Here is a 19,928-nt window from a genome sequence, read left to right as displayed (position 1 = left end):
ACACACGATTTTACTGACTGGAGTCTCTGGCAAGAGGTGCAGCCGCCACTAAGGTGTCCCTTGGTTTCTGGATTCAATGCCTCCCTGACACAGCCACCACGTGCACTCCTTTTGAAGTTTCCCATTTGAGGATGGGTCAACTCAAACTCAATAACTAATAAGATGGTAAGAGCCTAACAAGCTTCTCTTACCACATTAAAGTGGTATACTCAAGGATGCAGCCAGCCAGGCCCCTATGATATTTCAGCTTTAAATGAAAAAGTGGCAGTTATCCCTTTGGGGAAATTTTAGCCTCCATTCTGCCTAACTAAAGTTGCTGGCTCATTGAGGCCCCTGATTCACAGAGGATCCCATAAATGCCTGGGCCTGGTTCACTAATGAATGATTCAATTACACTGAAACCCTATGCTGTTCAGTGGCCTACTATGCTGTTCAATTTCAGGGCCAGCTACACAGAGCTGAAAATGGGTGTGGCTGCTTTGCTCTGTGGGCAGAATTCAAGGATGTTCTCACAGATCTGACCAATATTCCTCTTCATAAACCTTGTTATATCTTTACTGATTCTGGGTCTGTTACCAATGACCTAGCTGTTTGGCCTACGACTTGTAAAACTACAGACTGACTAAAAACTAGCCATAAACTGTGGGGACATATTGCAGTTGCTGATCAGATAGTCTAGGTCACAAATATAGATGCCCATGGCAAGGGACCATTGTCTGATGAGATCAAATGGAATGAAGCTACTGATCAGGCCTGTACTGCCCAGACTGCCATTACTGCTGCAGGATCTATCAACACATGTACCATCACAGAACAGATACAGAGTAAAGGACTCTCTATTTCTGATGTGGAGGCAACCACTGCATCCCACACTTGTAATTCTCAGAAGACCCATTTATCTCATATGACAGAGGCCATATCTCTTCCTACTGACAGACTGGTTACATCAGATCTTTGACCCCCCTCTTCAGGCTATTAGTGGGGCCTTACCGTTGATGACACTTTCTCAAGTAGGATACTGCTATTCCAGTCCAGTCAGCTGACTCCAGCCACACCAGTGTTACCCTTGACACTAATCTGTGCCATGTTTTTCACTTTCCAAACCATTTGCAGTCTGATAGTATGTTTTTATTCTAGAAGTCACTAACAATGGGCTACTAGTCAAGGCACCTGGCTGGCTCAGTTGGTAGAGCATGCAACTCTTGATCTTAGGGTTATGAGTTCAAGCCCCACGTTGGGTGTAGAGATTACTTAAAAAATAAAATCTTAAAAAAATGGTTAAGATAGGAAATTTTATGTCATGTGTATTTTATAATTAAAAAATTTTTTTAATCAACTCAGAAAGATTTCTGACTATACCTCCTTAATTCTTCCTGGTTCACACATATCAGTACAGCAGTTTGGTCACTGAACGTGGATGTCCCTAGGAAGCGATCATCTCCTCTTTGCCACTTGTGATGTGTCCTAACCATTACCAAGCATGATGCTTCTTTCTTTTGCCTAATGGAAACCCCAAGCTGGCCTGATTGGTACACCCTCCGGATGGCAGCCTAGACAAAAGAAGGTCTTGGGAATTCTAACTTATTTCTGGTTCAGCCACCTGAATTTTCTTGATGGATTTCTTAGATAATAAAGATAATGACCATTTGGTTAAGAAAGTATACTGATCACCAAGTCCCCTTACAGTGAATCATGTGGCCCAAAACAGGAGACATAATAGGGTCTCTGTAAGTTTAATAAAAAATGCCCTTGTCCCTCTTGCACCTGACCATTCCAGAAAAAAGGTCTGGGTAAGAGTCAGGGATGACTGGGAAAAAGGGAGAAGTTAGCTACTGGTATGGGACACTCATTTTGTGATGTGGAAGAACAACTCTGGCACCTGTGGAATAAATACTTTAGACCTCAGGAGGTAAGAAAGAGGGACATTAGTGATCTCTGTCTTTCAAAATCACCCCTGGAGCTTTTCTCACAAAGGAAAATTCCCTGGTGCAGCTCTCCTACACAGTGCCCGAGTGTCTTAAATTGAACTGACAGCTGAGTCTGCCATATCCTGCTGTACGGCTCTGATCACAAAAGGATCACCATTCTCTTTAACCTCAAGGAACAGTCTTTAGGAAGCAACAGAGGGTAATCCTAGCTCCTGCACTTCCCACATAAAACACCTGTCAATACCTCCAGGTGTCTTTCCTATAGCTATCATTCAGTCATTCCAAAGGCCAGATGAATGCTACCTGGTTGATGGCATAGATAAACAGGACAGACGGTCTGACTGCCTTCAGGTAATCCCTCCAAAAACAATCATTAGACTCGATTATTTGTACTGAACTGTGACCCATAAGGCCTACCAGCTCTGCAAGAGGCAACAACAGAGAAACTGTCAGCCTGTACTCCCTGACTTCCGTCCTATCTGGGGGACAGAGGGACAACAACTGTAAACACCACATTCTGCACCTTAGGGGTGGTCATAAGAGACCTTCAAGTGTTTAAGCACCACAAGGAGATCATGTAGTCTGCAGACAACTGCTCTTTCCAAAGTAAGGCTATTCTGTTTTTTCCATGCCAACAGAGCTCTCGCAAACATGGTGAACATTCCTAAAACCCGCTGGACTTTCTGCAAGAAGTGTGGCAAGCACCAACCCCACAAAGTGACACAATACAAGAAAAGCAAAGATTCTCCTTATGCCCAGGGAAAGTGGCATTATGACAGGAAGCAGCATGGCAATGGTGGGCATACTAAGCCGATTCTCTGGAAAAAAGGCTAAAACTACAAAGAAGATTGTGCTGAGGCATGAATGTGTGTTGAGCCCAACTGCAGATCTAAGAGAATGCTGGTTATTAAGAGATGCAAGCATTTTGAACTGGGAGGAGATAAGAAGAGAAAGGGCCAAATGATCTAGTTCTAAGCTTCATATTTGTTATATTATGAAGACAAAAAAATCCTGAGGTTATGTTTAAGAAACAAAGTAAGGCTATTCTAAATTATTGAGGGGGGGGGCGCACAGTGGACCTCTCAGAAGGATAACTGACTTGTTAATTATGTGCAGTATGAGGCAGTTATCCCTAAAATGGGAGTCATCCAATTAGAAAAGGTAGTTTAAAATTTGTCCCAGACTTCAGCTGAGGTGATCAGTGACATCACCTCAGCCTTGGGGCCATCCAGGTCAGTCTCAACTCACTGTGATCAGGATTACTATGGATGACAGAATTGCCCTAGACTTCCTCCTCGCAGGCAAAGGCCAAATCTGTGCATTCCTTAATATATCCTGCAGTTTGTTTTTTTTTTAACATCCTGCAGTTCTTAGATTAATGCCTTGGGTCAAGTAGAAAGTTGGTGAAGAAACTTGAAGAGAAAGCCACTTGGCTCTCTAAGGCAGACCCTGAAGGTTAATGGCACTTGTTCAGCTGCTTGGGTCTACGACCCTATGGAGCACAGTTGAGGTCAATATTGCAGTTTGGCCTCATCCTGCTACCCTGCTGACAGTACATAACCTCAATTAAATGTCTTATGAGATAAACTGGATGGCTCTGGTCCCAGCCTTTGTCAGACAAATTAATCAGAAGGACCAATGAAGAGCATCATTATGGGAAATTTTACCAGAAGCCAAGCAATGTATAGAAATTAGGGGAAAAACTTGTTGAAGGCGGATTATCTATGTTCCATAATATTTATATATATCTTGTAAGTGGAGCCATTGCCTCTCTTTGTTCCATAATATATTGTTAAGTATGTTTGTATAGCAAACAGCCATGAAGGATAAAAATGTCTCCCTCCGGACATGAACAGAAGGTTCATTTACTATCTAGTATAACAAAGATGACATCTCCCTCCAGGATTAACATCAGGCAGGCTACTTCCCATTATAAAAGTTTGGGTTCCCTAACCTAGAGGCTCCTCTCCTATAACAGACGATACTGCAATACAGGAGAGGCATCACTCAGCCCTCTTCAAATTTTTCTATGGAGCTTGGGCTTGGAAAACTGGCACAATATACCAACACTGGCTCTTGCTATTGTCATGAATAATAAAGTCCTATGTCTATGACCCAGAAGTCTTGCATCTTCTACCAGCATCTATGCAACTATGGCAAGCTAACTTGCTAGCTTGCATAGAGGGCAAAATCTCAGACCCGTCACAGTTCCTAAAAAAAAGCAAACCCGTTTTTATAGTGAAACAATTCATACTCAAGCCAGTCCCCTCCCGCTCAGTAACTCTGAAGATTATCTGATATAGTCATTCATGTTAGAAATTGTAGTTAAAAAGCTACATTTTTTAATGCCTCCACTTATCTTTTAAATTCTTTCCTTTTCTGGGGTGCCTGGGGGGCTCAGTCGGTTAAGCACCCGACTCTTGGTTGCAGCTCAGGTCATGATCTCATGGGTGGTGAGATCAAGCCCACATTGGGCTTGGTGCTCAGTGGGGAGTCTGCTTAAAGATTCTCTCCCTCTGCCGTCCCCCCACTCACACGCCCACATGTGTACATGCTCTCTCTCCAAAATAAATAAATCTTTTTAAAAATGAAATAAACTCTTTTCCTTTTCTATAGCAGAATTTTAATTAGTACAAATTTGGATTGACATGGAATTAATTTTGGGTATTCATACTACTACAGAAAAGAAAATACTGAGATTTCACTGGAGGGTAAAAAAACATGGACCAACACTCACCCTGGTTTGCTCTTAACTCCCTGAACACTCATTTCTGTGTCCTTTGCAAGGTCACCTTACAAATACAATGCCTCTGCATTGTGTCCTAGCTTCTCTCGGCTTTATAACCTCTCCTTGGCAAACTCATCCACATTCAAGTTTAAATTACCATTTATATACATACACATAAACTTTATTCTAGACCTCTCCTCTGAGCTGCAGAATTGTACAAAAAAAGTGTAACGGGGCGCCTGGGTGGCTCAGCTGGTTGTTTGGTTTTGGCTCAGGTCATGATCTCGGGGTCATGAGTTCAAGCCTCACGTTAGGCTCCACACTCAGCACAGAGTCTGCTTGACATTCTCTTCCTCTGCCCTTCCCCCTATTCACAATGTTCTCTCTCTAAAATAAATAAGTCTAAAAAAAAAAAGTAACATTCCCCCCAGGTATGTCAATGGTACCTCAAAATGAAAGTACCCAAAATCAAACATACAGTCTATTCAACTCTATTTCAATGTCCTACAAGAGTTCTCTATCAAGTTATTTAAGTCAGACATCTAGCACTTAGTTTATATCCAGTATCACTAAATCTTGTCACATTTACCTCTAACAAATGTTGGTGAGGATGTGGAGAAAAGGGAACCCCTGTGCACTGTCAGTGGGAATGCAAACAGGTGCAGCCACTATATAAAACAGTAAGGAGGTTTCTCAGAAAATTAAAAATAGAACTACATATGATCCAGCAATTCCACCTGATTATTTATCTGAAGAAAATAAAAACACTAATTCAAAAATATATATGCACTCCCATGTTCACTGCAGCATTGTTTATAATATCCAAGATATGGGGGGGGAAATATCTAAGTGTCCATCAATGAATGAATGGGTAAAGCTGTGGTGTATGTATGTATGTGTGTGTGTGTGTGTGTGTGTACACGCACACACCCACCACCACCACCACAATGGTATACTACACAATGGAGTGCTTTTCAGCCATAAAAAAGTATGAAATATTGTCATTTGTAACAACATGAATGGACCTTGAAGGTATTATGCTAAGTGAAATGAGACAGAGAAAGACAAATACCGTATGACCTCACTTATACATGGAATCTAAAAAACAAACAAAAAACAAGCCCACAGGTACAGAGAACAGATCAGTAGTTGCCAGAGGCAGGGGCTAGGCAAAATGGGTTAAGGGAGTCAAAAGGTACAATGGACAATTACAAAATAAGTAAGTCATGGGGATGTAATGTGCCACATAGTGGCTATCATTAATAATACTTTATTGTATATATTTGAAAGTTGCTAAGAGTAAATCTGAAAAGTCTTCGTAACAAGAAAATAATTTTTGTTAACTATGTTTGGGGACAGATGTTAACTAGACTTATTGTGGTGATCACTTTGCAATATATACAAATACTGAATCATTATGTTGGACAGCTGAAACTAATATGTCAATTTTACCTCAATTTAAAAACATACATAGGGCGCCTGGGTGGCTCAGTCGGTTAAGCGATTGCCTTCGGCTCAGGTCATGATCCTGGAGTCCCTGGATCGAGTCCCGCATTGGGCTCCCTGCTTGGCGGGGAGCCTGCTTCTCCCTCTGACCCTCCCCCCTCTCATGTGCTCTCTCTCTCTCATTCTCTCTGTCTCAAATAAATAAATAAAATCTTTAAAAAATAAAATAAAATAAAATAAAAATAAAACCATACATATACACAAACCAGAAATGTGTTTCCTTCTGTCTCCAACAGCTTCATCCTAGTCAATCTACTGTACCGTCTCTCACCTTAATTATTGAAAAAGCCTTCAACTGGTTCACTTGCATCCAAACTATTCTCTTTCCAATCTGTTCTTTATGGTGTAACCATGGTGATCTTTACAAAAACAGTAAACTTGAGAAAACAAAATGAAAAACTTTGAAGATATCTCACCTGCTTAAATCCTATTAAAAGAACATCCCACACGGTTCCCAGTCTTCATGGGAAAAACAAATTCAAACTGGCTCGAGTTCTTTCCCTATTTCTCTCAAATATCATGGTAACTCTCCTTAAAATAATCTTTTTCACCCTCCCTACTTCCCTTACACACTGCAGATATATTCAGGACACTATTTCAAATTACTTGAAGTTTTTTTTGAGTCCACTCCCTCCCTAGTTTCCCAAGTAGGAATCACAAAAGCCCATATCACAACCCTTCAGGTAATGCACAACCCTCCATATGGCAGGGTGAGTGAATATAGCAGGTAGGAGGAGGGAAACAGACTTGGAACATTTGTATAACAACAGCATGCATATGCTTACCCAGCCAAAGTTAGCTTTTTCAGGGAGACTAATTCCTTCTTACACTTGAATTTCCTTACTTTCACAGTTTTTTCATCTTTAGATAGCAAAATAAGCAGTTTGATATAAAGAAAATTAGTTTTCAATTATAATATACTGGAGATAAAATTTAAGAGTTACTCTAGTTACCCATGTGATCATCCGGCAGCAATCCCTACACCTATGAAGCATAGCTGAAAACCACTGGTTTAAAGAAAATACACACACATACACACACAAATATGAAATCAGAAAACCTAGGTTTGAACACTGGCTCTTTCACGTACTAGTTGTGATATTTCATATAAGCTTTTTAGCTAAGATTCCATTTTGCTTACATATAATGGAGATGGGATAACAGAATAATATTGCTTGATACAAAAAAGTACTAAAAAATTTTAACCAAATCTGAATCTTATTTATCAAACTATCCAATCTACAACCCTGAAGTTAAGGCAATATATGTCTAAAATATTAATGTGAAAAAATGTACGTATCACATTGTGTATTAGAAATATAATGAATGTTGAACCTGGAGTCAACTAAGGGCTAAGTGAACTAAGCCAAACACAGAAAGAAAAAAAACTGCATCATCTCACTTCTAGGTAGAATCTAAAAAAAGTCAAACACACACAAGGAGATGAGGTGGGGAGGTGGAGGAAATGAAGAATCTAAAAAGTTGAATGCACAAAAAGCAGAGCAGAAGATGGTCACCGGACTCTGGGAGTGGGGGAAATGGGGAGATATTGGTTAAAGGCTACAAAGTTGCAGCTACACAGAATGAGTAAGCCTAGATATCTAATGGATAGCATGATGATTACAATTAATAACACAGTACTGAATACTGGAAATTTACAAAGTAAATTTCAGGCGCTCTCATCACACACACAACAGGTAACCCTATGAGAAGAAGATACATTAATTAGCTTGACTATAGTAATCATTTCACTATGTATATATACATCAAATCATGTTGTACACCTTAAATATACACAATTTTTATTTTAAAAGATAAAATAAAAAAAGATTATGAATGCGAATTATGTTCAAATCTCCAGTTTTGCAATAGTAGGATGTTAGAGGACTCCTCAGAGCCAGTCTAATGAGCATTACGATTCTGGAAGCTCGAAACTCAATGATTCCAAGGTAAACAAGCCCTAAAGACTGAAACTGACTTGAAAGAAGAAAGCATATGTTACAGACATGGCTACCAGCAGGACAAACTAGAGAAAAGGCTAGAAACCCAAAGACAAGTTCTGTTCTGATAAAGATCATGTTTGATGATTCAGCACCTAACGAAGTGATCAAGTCAAAATAGAATGTACATGGAGATAAATTTGGAAGTAAAAGATAGAATGAACATGTTCAGAGGATCAGCTTTTAAGGGAAGAGTACATTCCTGAAGACCTTTTACATAATTCAAAGCTCAAAAAATCAAAGAACTAAATTTAACATAAGGCAGTGTTTCTATTTACTGCCTAAACGTCAAATGACAATAAAATAGTTTAACAATTTCCTTGTCCAGTTTTGAAATTATGCAATGGTTTGTAAAAAAAAAAAAAAAATTAAGATTTTATTTATTTATTTATCTGAGAGACAGCGAGCGAGCACAATCGGGGAAGCGGCAGATGGAGAAGCAGGCTCCGCACTGAGCAGGGAGCCTGATGCGGGGCTTGATCCCTGAACTCTGGGATCATTACTGAGCCAAAGGCAGATGCTCAACCACCTGAGCCACCCAAGCACCCCTGTAGAAATTTTTAATTTGAAGAAAGTCTTCACATTTTAAAAATAATTTTTTCAATTTTATTAATATTTTATGTTGCATTTTCAGCACACAAAATGAAACTGTACAACAATGGGCCAGGAACAAAGACATAGTTGCAACAGTTGAATACAAAGCAAATGAGGCCTCTGAATTTGGGTAATGTAAGAGGCATAATCTAGAGCTAAGATAACACAAATAGAAAACTCTTTTGACAGACTCAATACGACAAGTACAAATAATATGAAGAGTTGTGAGAGAAACATGACAATGTGGAACATAAGATAATCAACAGAAATGATCAGAACATCCTGAATAAAACCATAACAAACTCTCTCCCCAACCAGTTATAAATAAGGGAAGAAATATGGAAACAGTGAAATCGGAGTTTGAACCTGAAAAAAAAATTATGTGGCCTTCCAAGCCTAACACACATCCACTTACTCACAACCAGACATCTCTCTCACTCCCCCACTCCCATCCAATGAAGTACTGATGCCAAATCTTCCAATCTGATCTGCAACTTCAATGCCTCCCAATAAAAACCCCAGCAGGTCTTTTCTAGTTTCAAAATATATACAGAAGGGCAAAGGGGAAAGAATGACCAAGATAAGGTTAAAAAAAAATTAGAAAGGGGGAGGAGGGACTTGCCCATTGAGATTTATTATAAAGCCATAGTGAATAAGACTATGGACAAATTCAACAGAAGAGAGAACTCAGAAACAAGCTCACACTTAACAAGGAAACTTGATATCTCACAGGGATGACAAAGTAGGAAAGAATACATTATTCAAATGAGGCAACTAGTTTCCATACAGAAAGAAACACTAAAAATGGAACCCAACCTCACACTACAGGGAAAAAATCAATTCCAGATCCATTAAATGTAAATGCAAATAAGCGGCATATTTATATTTGAAATATTATATGAAATAATATACATATAATATTATATTAATATGGATGAACTATACATGAAGTACAGATAAATCTTGGAAACATAATGCTTAATTTAAAAAAAGCAAGCAGGCGCCTGGGTGGCTCAGTTGGTTGAGCGACTGCCTTCGGCTCAGGTCATGATCCTGGAGTCCCGGGACCAAGTCCCGCATCGGGCTCCCTGCTCGGCGGGGAGTCTGCTTCTCCCTCTGACCCTCCCCCCTCTCATGTGCTCTCTCTCATTCTCTCTCTCTCAAATAAATAAATCTTTAAAAAAATAAATAAATAAATAAATAATAAAAGTAAAAAAAATTAAAAAAACAAGCAATGCTAGACTACATACAGCATGAACCTATTTTTACTAAACCCAAATATAAACAAAATTAAACAACAATTGTTTAGGAATACATATTTATGTGATACTTTTTTGAAGTGCAAGGAAATTTGGAGTATGGGTTGAAGCACATAGGAAGAAGAAACAGAAGTGATCACTTTCTAGTTAACTTTGGTGGTGGATTCATAGATATTTGTTTTATTATTACAAATGTTGTAACATGCATTACATTTATTCTTTTGAATGTATTAAGTATAATTTTTCAAAATCTTTAATCACACACAAAGTACTAAATAGAGCACAGAGAAAAAAAATGATTAATATTCTTCAAGCGGCATCAAGGAACTCCATAAAAGAAACCTCATTTTAGCCAGCCATATTTGGCAGACCAAAGAGAAGAAAGGACGATGGGGAAAGAGGAAAATCCAAGTGGAGGGAACAGTACTAGCAAAGGCAAAGAGACATGAAAATACAATACCTGCTTAGACATATAAGAAAATTTTTAACAGCATGAATAAAAATAAGTTAAACTCTGCTCTGATTAAAAGTTATCAAAGGAATACTAAAGAAATTAGAAAATCAAACTTGGCAATTTATTTTTAAAGGGTCAAATAGGCCCTTTATAATATAAGCAGATCAGGAACTGAATAGGTAAAATAAATTTTGTGGAAAGCAAAGGTTCTAATTAAAATATTCCAAAAGTGATTCTATTTAGAAAGGAAAATATTTTTTAAAACAAATGCTGAAATAAGATAACTTCTGTAAGCACACAAGATTTTTTAATTGTATTTTAAGATATGATTATTTTAAACTATTATATTGAAATAAGTTTTAATTATGTTCTCTTTCCTTTCCCTTACCATGTTGAGGGAGAAGGGGGAAGGGGCAGAGAAACATGCTTTTTTTATAGATCCTCAAAAAAAAAAATCCTAATTATCAAAAGACAGCTAAAGCAGAAAAGAAGTACAATATAGCAAAACTACTCAACATTTCACATATTTTCTACAGTATCATGTTGGAAGGCCTACTATCCTCACAACTGCCATTGCCAATACAGGGAGGGCATTACAGGTTTCAAGCAAAGAACCCTGTATATAAGTAAAAGCACAATAAATGTTTGCTGAAAGAATAACTACAGAATGAAAATCGAAACACTTCTGCTCTGAATAGAAAAGGGAGAGGAGTATAAAAGGGATTGAAAAAGTGTAAAAGAGTCCTGAGACAAGCCACACAGAGAAAGCCTTTAGCCAAGAAAGAAACAATCTTTGTTTGTTACTGCTTATTTGGACCAGACTCTGGAAATGGCCCTATGCCCAAAATTCTGTGTTACAGAGCTTTGTTCAATAAGCTTGAAACAAGGTCCCAATCAACTGCAAAGTTAACTTGATTCAGAATGACCTATATATACACACTATAAAATAGACCTATTTAGAAAAGATGAACTGCAAAATAAGACTCTGGTGGAAAACATAACCTAAAACACTTGGATCAGAATTATTCAGAAATATTTTATCCTGGGAAGAACTGGATCTGTCACTAAAACTTTGGTCCATATCCAATTTTTTAGTACCACCCAATGACATTTTTCTGTCTCCTCTTCTCCTGCTTAAGAATATAAGACACAATGTAGAACACTACACATGGTCCCTATACATCTACCTCAAGAAACAATTTTTTGTGCTTCATTTAGTGATGACCATTTTTGATCCAAATTAGGATCTAAGGCAAATATGAACTTTTAAGAGAACATTAGATCACAGTTTTATCTTCCAAATACCAGGTCATGAATTTGTACTTAATCCCCAACCTATTACTCCTTACTAGGAATTAACTTTTTTTTTTTTTTTTTTACTATTTCATGAGGGCCCCTTCCTTCCTAAAAATATATGTATTTAAAATTCTGAGAAATGCCACACATTATAGTCTAATGACTAAGAGCACAAGCTCAAGAACCCGACTGCATCGATTTAAAAGTAGACTCTGCATTTACTAGCTGTGTGACCTAGGGCAAGTGACTTAATCTCTCCATGCCCTCAGTTTCTTACTGAATAAAATAAAATAAAAACAAAAAAATTTGCCAACCTCACACCATTATTGTGAGGATTAAGTGAGTTATTATACATAATTTTCAGCAGTGTCTGGCATACAGAAGGAACCAAATAAATGTTAGCTTTTATTGTTATTATTATTATTATTCTGTTCCCCAATCCATATCCAAGCATTTAACTGAGTTTACTAGATGTTAAACCAGTTAAAGCTTAAAGGTAATAACAAATACAACTCGGGGCACCTGGGTGGCTCAGTCGTTAAGCGTCTGCCTTCGGCTCAGGTCATGATCCCAGAGTCCTGGGATCGAGCCCCGCATCAGGCTCCCTGCTCATGGGAAGCCTGCTTCTCCCTCTCCCACTCCCCCTGCTTGTGTTCCTTCTTTCGCTGTGTCTCTCTCTGTCAAATAAATAAATAAAATCTTAAAAAATAAATAAATAAATAACAAATACAACTCTTGGGGTGCCTGAGTGGCTCAGGTGGTTAAGTGTCTGCCTTCAGCTCAGGTCATGACCCAGGGTCCTGGGATCCTGGGATCAAGCCCAGCACTGGGCTCCCTGCTCAGCAGGGAGCCTGCTTCTCCCTCTCCCTCTGCCACTCCCCCTGCTTGTGCTCTCTGTCAAATAAATACATAAAATCTTTAAAAAAAAAACAACAACACACAACTCTTATAATCAATCTTAGAAATCAGGGGCGCCTGGGTGGTTCAGTCGTCAAGCGTCTGCCTTCGGCTGAGGTCACGATCCCAGGGTCCTGGGATCAAGCCCCGTATAGAGCTCCCTGCTCAGCGGGAAGCCTGCTTCTCCCTTTCCCACTCCCCCTGCTTGTGTTCCCTCTCGCTGTGACTCTCTCTGTGAAATAAATAAAATCTTTAAAAAAAAAAAAAAGGAATTAAAAATTATTACCTAATTCATTTAAGATGCCCAGCCACATTAAACATATAAGGAGTACAAATCAGTATTACCAGAAAAAAAGCATCAAATCCAACACTTTGAAAAGATTTGAATTATGCTCAATAGTAGCCCTTTCTGAGCCTACTCACTTCTTTTATATTCACCACAAAAGTATTTGTGGTACTGTAATTCTTCTTACAAGTAACAATCACATTTGGGGATATTTACAGAGAGGATATTTAAAGGTTTGGTACTTCAGATTAAATTTAGAGGACTGATTATACATTAATGGCTCTCCCTTCTGAGACCTCCACCAAAATGAATGCCAAAAAATTAATTTATATATAATAACTAATACATAAGTAATTCATAAGAACATATTCAAATATATTTTCCTCCCTATAACAACAAGGGGAAATAAAAGGAGAAAAATCAATGGACAAGAACTACCAATAAATCTTTGGATATCAGAAAGCAAATGGAGTCAAGGTAACTAACTGATCAGAAGAGACAGAAGAAGGGGAGCCAGGATATCTCAGTCGGTTGGGCATCCAACTCTTGATTTTGGCTCAGGTCATGACCTCAGGTTCATGGGATCAAGCCCTGAGTCCAGCTCTGTGCTGGATGTGGAGGCTGCTTAAGATTCCCTCTGCCCCTCCCTGCTCACATGCACACACTCTTGCTCTCTCTCTCTTAAAAACAAAAACAAAAAGACAAGAAGCTAGAACCCCAAACTCCTGTAGACAGCAAGACAATTTATCCTAAAAGAAAAAAATAATAACTCTTGAGAGGCTCAGAATTTGGAAGTGACAGGTTCTACAGACTACAAAAGTGAGGAACAGAACCAAAACCGCAATGAGATACCACTTGACACCCACTAGGATGGCTTAATAAAAAAATATAGAGATAAAATAGGGTTTACGAGGATGTAGAGAAACTGACACTCTCACACATTGCTGGTGAAAATGTAAAATGCTGTAACCACTTTGGAAAACAACTGGCAGCTCCTTGAATGGTTAAACACAGAGTTACCTTATGATGCCGCAATTCCACTTAGGTATATGACCAATATATCTGAAAACGTATCGTCCAAACAGAAACTCGTAAAGAAATATTCAGGTTCCAGCATTAACCATAACAGCCACACAGTGGAAACAAGCCAAATGTCCATTAATTGATAAATAAAATGTGATATCCACAGAATAGACTATTATTTACAATAATGTGGAATAAGTACTGATACATGCTACAACATGAGTTAATCTTGAAAACATGCTAAGTCAAAGAGGCCATCACATAGAACCATGTATTACTACATGACTCCATTTATATGAAATATCCAGAATAAGCAAATCTACAGAGATAAAAAGTAGATTACTAGTTGCTTAGGGCTGGGTAGAGAGAGGATACAGGGATTGGGAAGCGGTAGCTAAGGGGTACTGAGGGTTTCTTTTTGGAGTAATGACAGAGTTCCAAAACAGCTTGTGCTGATAGATGCATACCTTTATGAATATATCAAAAGCCACTCAACTGTACATTTTAAGTGGGTGAATTACACAGTATGTGAATTATATATCAATAGAACTGTTTTTAAAAGTGAGGAATGGAGAGCCTGGGTGGCTCAGTCAGCTAAGTATCTGACTTCAGCTCAGGTCATGATTTCCTTGTCCCTCTCTCTCTGCCCCTCCCCACACTGGTGTGCTCTCTAATAGATAAAGTTTAAAATAAATGAATAAATAAAAGAGAGGAACAAGCTAAAAGCGGGGTAACTGAGTCAGTGTCTGGATACTAATAGTGGACTTCCCTCCCTTCCACTCACCATGCTCTCAGAATGTCAGCATTCCCTCATGAATGCAACTCTCATGAAAAACATTAGAAAATTCTCAAAAACAGAAATATAATGGCACAAGAATAGACTTCTATATATTAAAAATCTGGTGTGCCCCTGCTTAAAGCCCAATCACCCATCAAGTGACACTCTGTCACATATAGTTTCTACTTAAAGCATTTGAGTTCCTCATTCTTAAATAGAAACAGCCAGGATCACTATAGATTTGAGGCAATATTTCATAAACGGGAGGCAAAAACCTAAAAAAAAAAAAAAAAGATTTTTCAGAGATCAGAGGAAAACTTAAAAACAAGGATTTATATTATATGCAAAAGAATTAAACATAATCCATTAATAAGCACGAATTTAACTTATGAAAAAGAACAAGAAAACTCTTAAAAATTAAAAAGGATAGTAAAAACTCAAATAAATAATAGATTCAGTGGACTTTATAGTTGAGTAAGTCTCCCAAAGAGACGGAAACTAAAAAGGAAAATAGCACTAAAATATTAACACAAAAGATCTAATATCTGAATAGAACACCTAGAAAAAACAGAATATAATGGAAAAGAAATTATTTTTTTAAAGATTTTATTTATTTATTTGACAGAGAGAGACACAGCGAGAGGGAACACAAGCTGGGGGAGTGGGAGAGGGAGAAGCAGGCTTCCCGCCAAGCAGGGAGCCCGATGTGGGGCTTGATCCCGGGACCCTGGGGATCAGACCTGAGTCGAAGGCAGAGGCTTAACGACTGACCCACCCAGGCGCCCCTGGAAAAGAAATTATTAAATAACACTGTATCCCAAAAATACAGTAGCATCTCTCCAAGTGCCAACACAATGTACAGATCTTCCTAAACTGACAATTGGGTTATATACTATTAAACCTGAAAGTTGAAAATACTGTAAATCAAAAGTGCATTTTTTTCAAACAAAAGATCTCATATATTATTACTGAACCAACCTACTAGCGCAGAAGCCTAGAAACAGGAAAAAAAATTTTTTTCCCAATGAAACATGTCTATTGCTTAGGTAGTAGTGATGTTTACAGAGTGATACGGTACAAGCAAGTAACACCAAAACAGCATAAATGTGTGCCATCTCATGTGCAATTCCTTATAGACACAGCTTGGTTCTTCTCCAATGTCTCCTCTTAAAGTTGCACCTGATTTTATTACCAGTTTTCATCCAAATCCACTGGGGAATGGGACAATTCTGCTTTTGTTTCCTGGACAGGAATCACTGGATCCTAAAAGTTTTGTGAGGAGACATGGCGAGGAACAGTCAATCGTACATACCACAATGGCGGAGCAAAGCCAAAAATGTATTTAATACACCTAACCTAATGAACACCATAGCTTCACCTAGCCAACCTTAAACCTGCTCAGAACACTGACATTAGCCTACCTTTGATGCAAAGCAATTTTATAACAAAGTGTTAAATATTTCATGTAATTTATTGAATACTGGACTGAAACTAAAAAACAGAATGCCTGCATGGGTGCTTAACGGTGTTAAGTATGTCAGTTGTTCACCCTCCTGATCATGTGGCTGACAGAGCTGAAATGCTGCTGCCCAGCATCACAAAAGAATATCGTACAGCACATAATTAGCCCAGGAAATTATCAGAATTCAAAATACAGTTTCTACTGAATGCAAATCATTCTTACACTGTCATAAAAGTCAAAAAAGTCAAAAAAATCTTAAGTCAACCATCATAAATAGGGGACCTACTTTTAGAAGACTAGTATCGTTATATCCCTATGAAATTTCAAAATACCACAGCTAAAGACAAATATTCCAAAGGTTTCCAGAGAGAAAAAGACAAGTTACATACAAAGATCTAAAATCAGAGACACAGGGCACCTGGGTGGCTCAGTCAGTTGAGTATATCCAACTCCTGGTTTCGGCTCAGGTCATGATCTCATGGGTGGTGGGATAGAACCCTCCATCGGGCTCCACATTCAACCAAGGGGTCTGCTTGAAGATTCTCTCCCTCTGCCCCTCCCCATGCTCTCTCTCTCTCTCAAATAAATAAATCTTTAAAAATAAATAAATAAAATCAGAGACACATCAGAAAGTTCAATGACGATACTGGAAACTAGAAGAAATGGTCCATCGCCTTTAAAAGTCTGAGGGAAAATAATTTTCAGTCTAAAAATAAGAGCAGTACAGCATAGTGATAAAGCAGATTTTTTTTTTAAGATTTTAGGTTTTTAAGTAATCTCTACACCCAATGTGGGGTTCAAACCTACAATCCCAAGATTAAGAGTCACACACTCCAACAACTGAGCCAGCCAGGCACCCCAGTGATAAGCAGATTCTAAAACCAGACTGCATGGTTCAAATGCCATTTAATAGCTATATGATCCTAAATAAGACACATAACTATCTGTGTATTAGTTTCTTTATCTGTAAGACGGGACTGTTGTGAGGATGAATTAATTGGTAGGTGTTCACATGTATAAAAAGCCTGATACACAGTACTCACTATGTGAGTGCTCTAGAGAGCAAGACTGGGTATAGAAAGGAGTAACATAGAACCTGACTTATTACAATTCTTTAGGTAATATCTGAATGGCTTTAACCACATTTACATATTACTGAAAAGAAGAAGAAAATTGTGAAATGAAGCTCAACGGTAACAGCTGGGTACAGAATAATATCTATATACCTTTAGCTCAGATGAGACAGAAAAACAGAAAATAATATTTTTTATTGAAAGAGAACCAACTGACCAGACAATCAAGAAGGCAGGATGTGGTGAGAGAGATTCTTGGCCTGGACAAGTAGCAGGCTAAGCCGGACAGAGTGGGGTCAGATTAGAATTTAAGAAGATAGTGTGTTGATAAGAGTAAAATACAGTGCTCAAACAGATAAACTGTTTTTAATCAGACTTAACGGATCAGCTTCTTCAATGAGGAGACTCACTGAGATTTTCTTTAGTGAAGCTAAATTAAAAGCAACTTAAATTCAAAAATAATAGGAAAAATAGAAGTGAAAGACTTTACATCTTATTAAAACTCATTAATACCGGGGCACCTGGGTGGCTCAGTCGTTAAGCCTCTGCCTTCGGCTCAGGTCATGATCCCAGGGTCCTGGGATCGAGCCCCGCATTGGGCTCCCTGCTCAGCAGGAAGCCTGCTTCTCTCTCTCCCACTCCCCCTGCTTGTATTCCCTCTCTCACTGTGTCTCGCTCTGTCAAATAAATAAATAAAATCTTAAAAAAAAAAAAAACTCATTAATACCTTGATAATATAAAGAATGGCAACTGGGACAATATGGCAGATTAGATAACCTGAAAATTCTCCCGCTACAAACTATCTAAACATCCTTAACAGACTGTGACAGCATCTTTTAAAAATTCATAGCCCAACGCTAAAGAGAGTAAAGAAAATCCTGGAAGAGGAAGAAGGAAGGACTAAAACCCAGAGCAAAAACATGAAAGAAGCTACTCTACAGAGACATGCTAGCTTCTAAAAAAGGAGCTAGGACTTTTATGCCAAATGGGAACAAAACGTATGGCCTTAGTTTGCTGAAGGTAGGAAGGCAGAACTCACATGGCAAAGGGAACTTTCCAGCTGTTATTAAGTTAAGGGTCTTGAGACACAAAGATTATCTGAGATTTCTGAGTTGGGCTCCTGTAATCAGAAGGGTCTTTACAGGGGAAGAGGGAGGCAGGAGAGTTAATGCTGATCAGAGTGACTGCCATGTGAAATGACTCAACTGGCCATTTCTGGCTTGAAGATGGAGGAAGCGGCCACCAGCCAAGAAATGCAGGAAGTCTCTAAAAGCTGAAAAAAGGCAAAAGAACAGATTCTCCCATACAGAATGTCCAGAAGGAACACAGCCAGGCTGACATGTCAATTCTGGCCCAGTGAAACCCATTTCCGACTTCCGACCTTTGTAACTTATATAAGAGAGTAAAGTTGTGTGGTTTTAAGCCACTAAGTTTGTGGTAATTTGATACAGCAGGTACAGAAAACACACACACACAGACAGACATACACCCACACATATGGTGGGGTGGGGGTGAGGGACAGCAGTTGTCCTAGAAAGTGTAATGTGTTCCTATGAAGTCTTTAGGTTCAAAACTTTAAACAGTCCTGTACTGATGGTATCCCTAACAAAACCAGGAATATATCTTCAATTTATCTTATCAGTAGACAGATCTCAAAGATGAGATCTTAAAATGGGCTCACAATCAAAACTTATAAAACTCATAAGGAAATAATTCACCATAACCAAGAAACAAAATACACTTGCACGCATACACACAAAAAGGCCTCTGAAGAATGTTAATCCAAAGAGAATGTTAATCCAGAAAAAGAGGGAAAAAAAAAAAAACCAACATGAATAAAAAGTAGAAAATGAATGAATGCCCCAGTTAAAAGAAATATCACACTATATTTTTTAAAATCAGTTATGCTTATGGGGCACCCGGGTGGCTCAGTCGTTAAGTGTCTGCCTTCCGCTCAGGTCATGACCCCAGGGTCCTGGGATCGAGCCCCGCATCTGCTCCGCGGGAAGCCTGCCTCTCCCTCTCCCACTCCCCTTGCTTGTGTTCCCTCTCTCGCTGTCTCTCTCTCTGTCAGATAAATAAATAAAATCTTTTAAAAAAATAAAAAATAAAAAAATCAGTTATGCTTAGATGAGACAAAGCTTAGAAAAACAGGAAAAAGCTGAAAGTAAACAAATAGAAAAGACATATTCTACATATTAATATGTACTATATTAAGACAAAACAAACTATAATCAAAAAGGATTCCTAGAGACAGTCTTTTCTTCTGTAATAATGTATTTTATCAAAAATATTTTTAATGAATTGAAATAGTGTAGGTTTTATAATTTACACTTTCCTCTTCAAAAATAACAAACCAAAAGCATTACAGAGGTTGCTTACATGCCAAGCTTGGTAAGGGGACAGTTTTAGAAAAAATGAACACGTGCAACTACACATAAAACTGCAGGTGGCTAGAAAGGAAACCAGCTAAAAAGAAAAAAAATCTAAAAATAGGCTTAGAACAGTGATTCTGACTGCCTTCATTGGATTTTCAAATTATTTCAGAGCTAAAACTGAGAGCTAAAATGTGTACAATTTGTTTTTAACCAAGAGGGTTATTTTAGAAATAAGTTCTGCCATAATTAAATACATTTATTTATGT

General features: G+C 38.3%; 1 protein-coding gene and 1 pseudogene across 10 annotated transcripts in view; one reads left to right on the top strand and one right to left on the bottom strand.

The window, feature by feature from the left end:
- ABI1 (abl interactor 1) overlaps positions 1-19,928 on the bottom strand; it is a 116,080-nt gene that overhangs the window by 33,113 nt on the left and 63,039 nt on the right. The window lies entirely within an intron of this gene.
- LOC102727141 (large ribosomal subunit protein eL42-like) lies at positions 2,580-2,918 on the top strand (annotated as a pseudogene).

This window comes from Leptonychotes weddellii, chromosome 5, assembly GCF_054177405.1.
Source record: "Leptonychotes weddellii isolate Sample4059 chromosome 5, ASM5417740v2, whole genome shotgun sequence".
NCBI lineage: Eukaryota > Metazoa > Chordata > Mammalia > Carnivora > Phocidae > Leptonychotes > Leptonychotes weddellii.
This window is presented reverse-complemented; position numbering and strand designations above follow the sequence as displayed.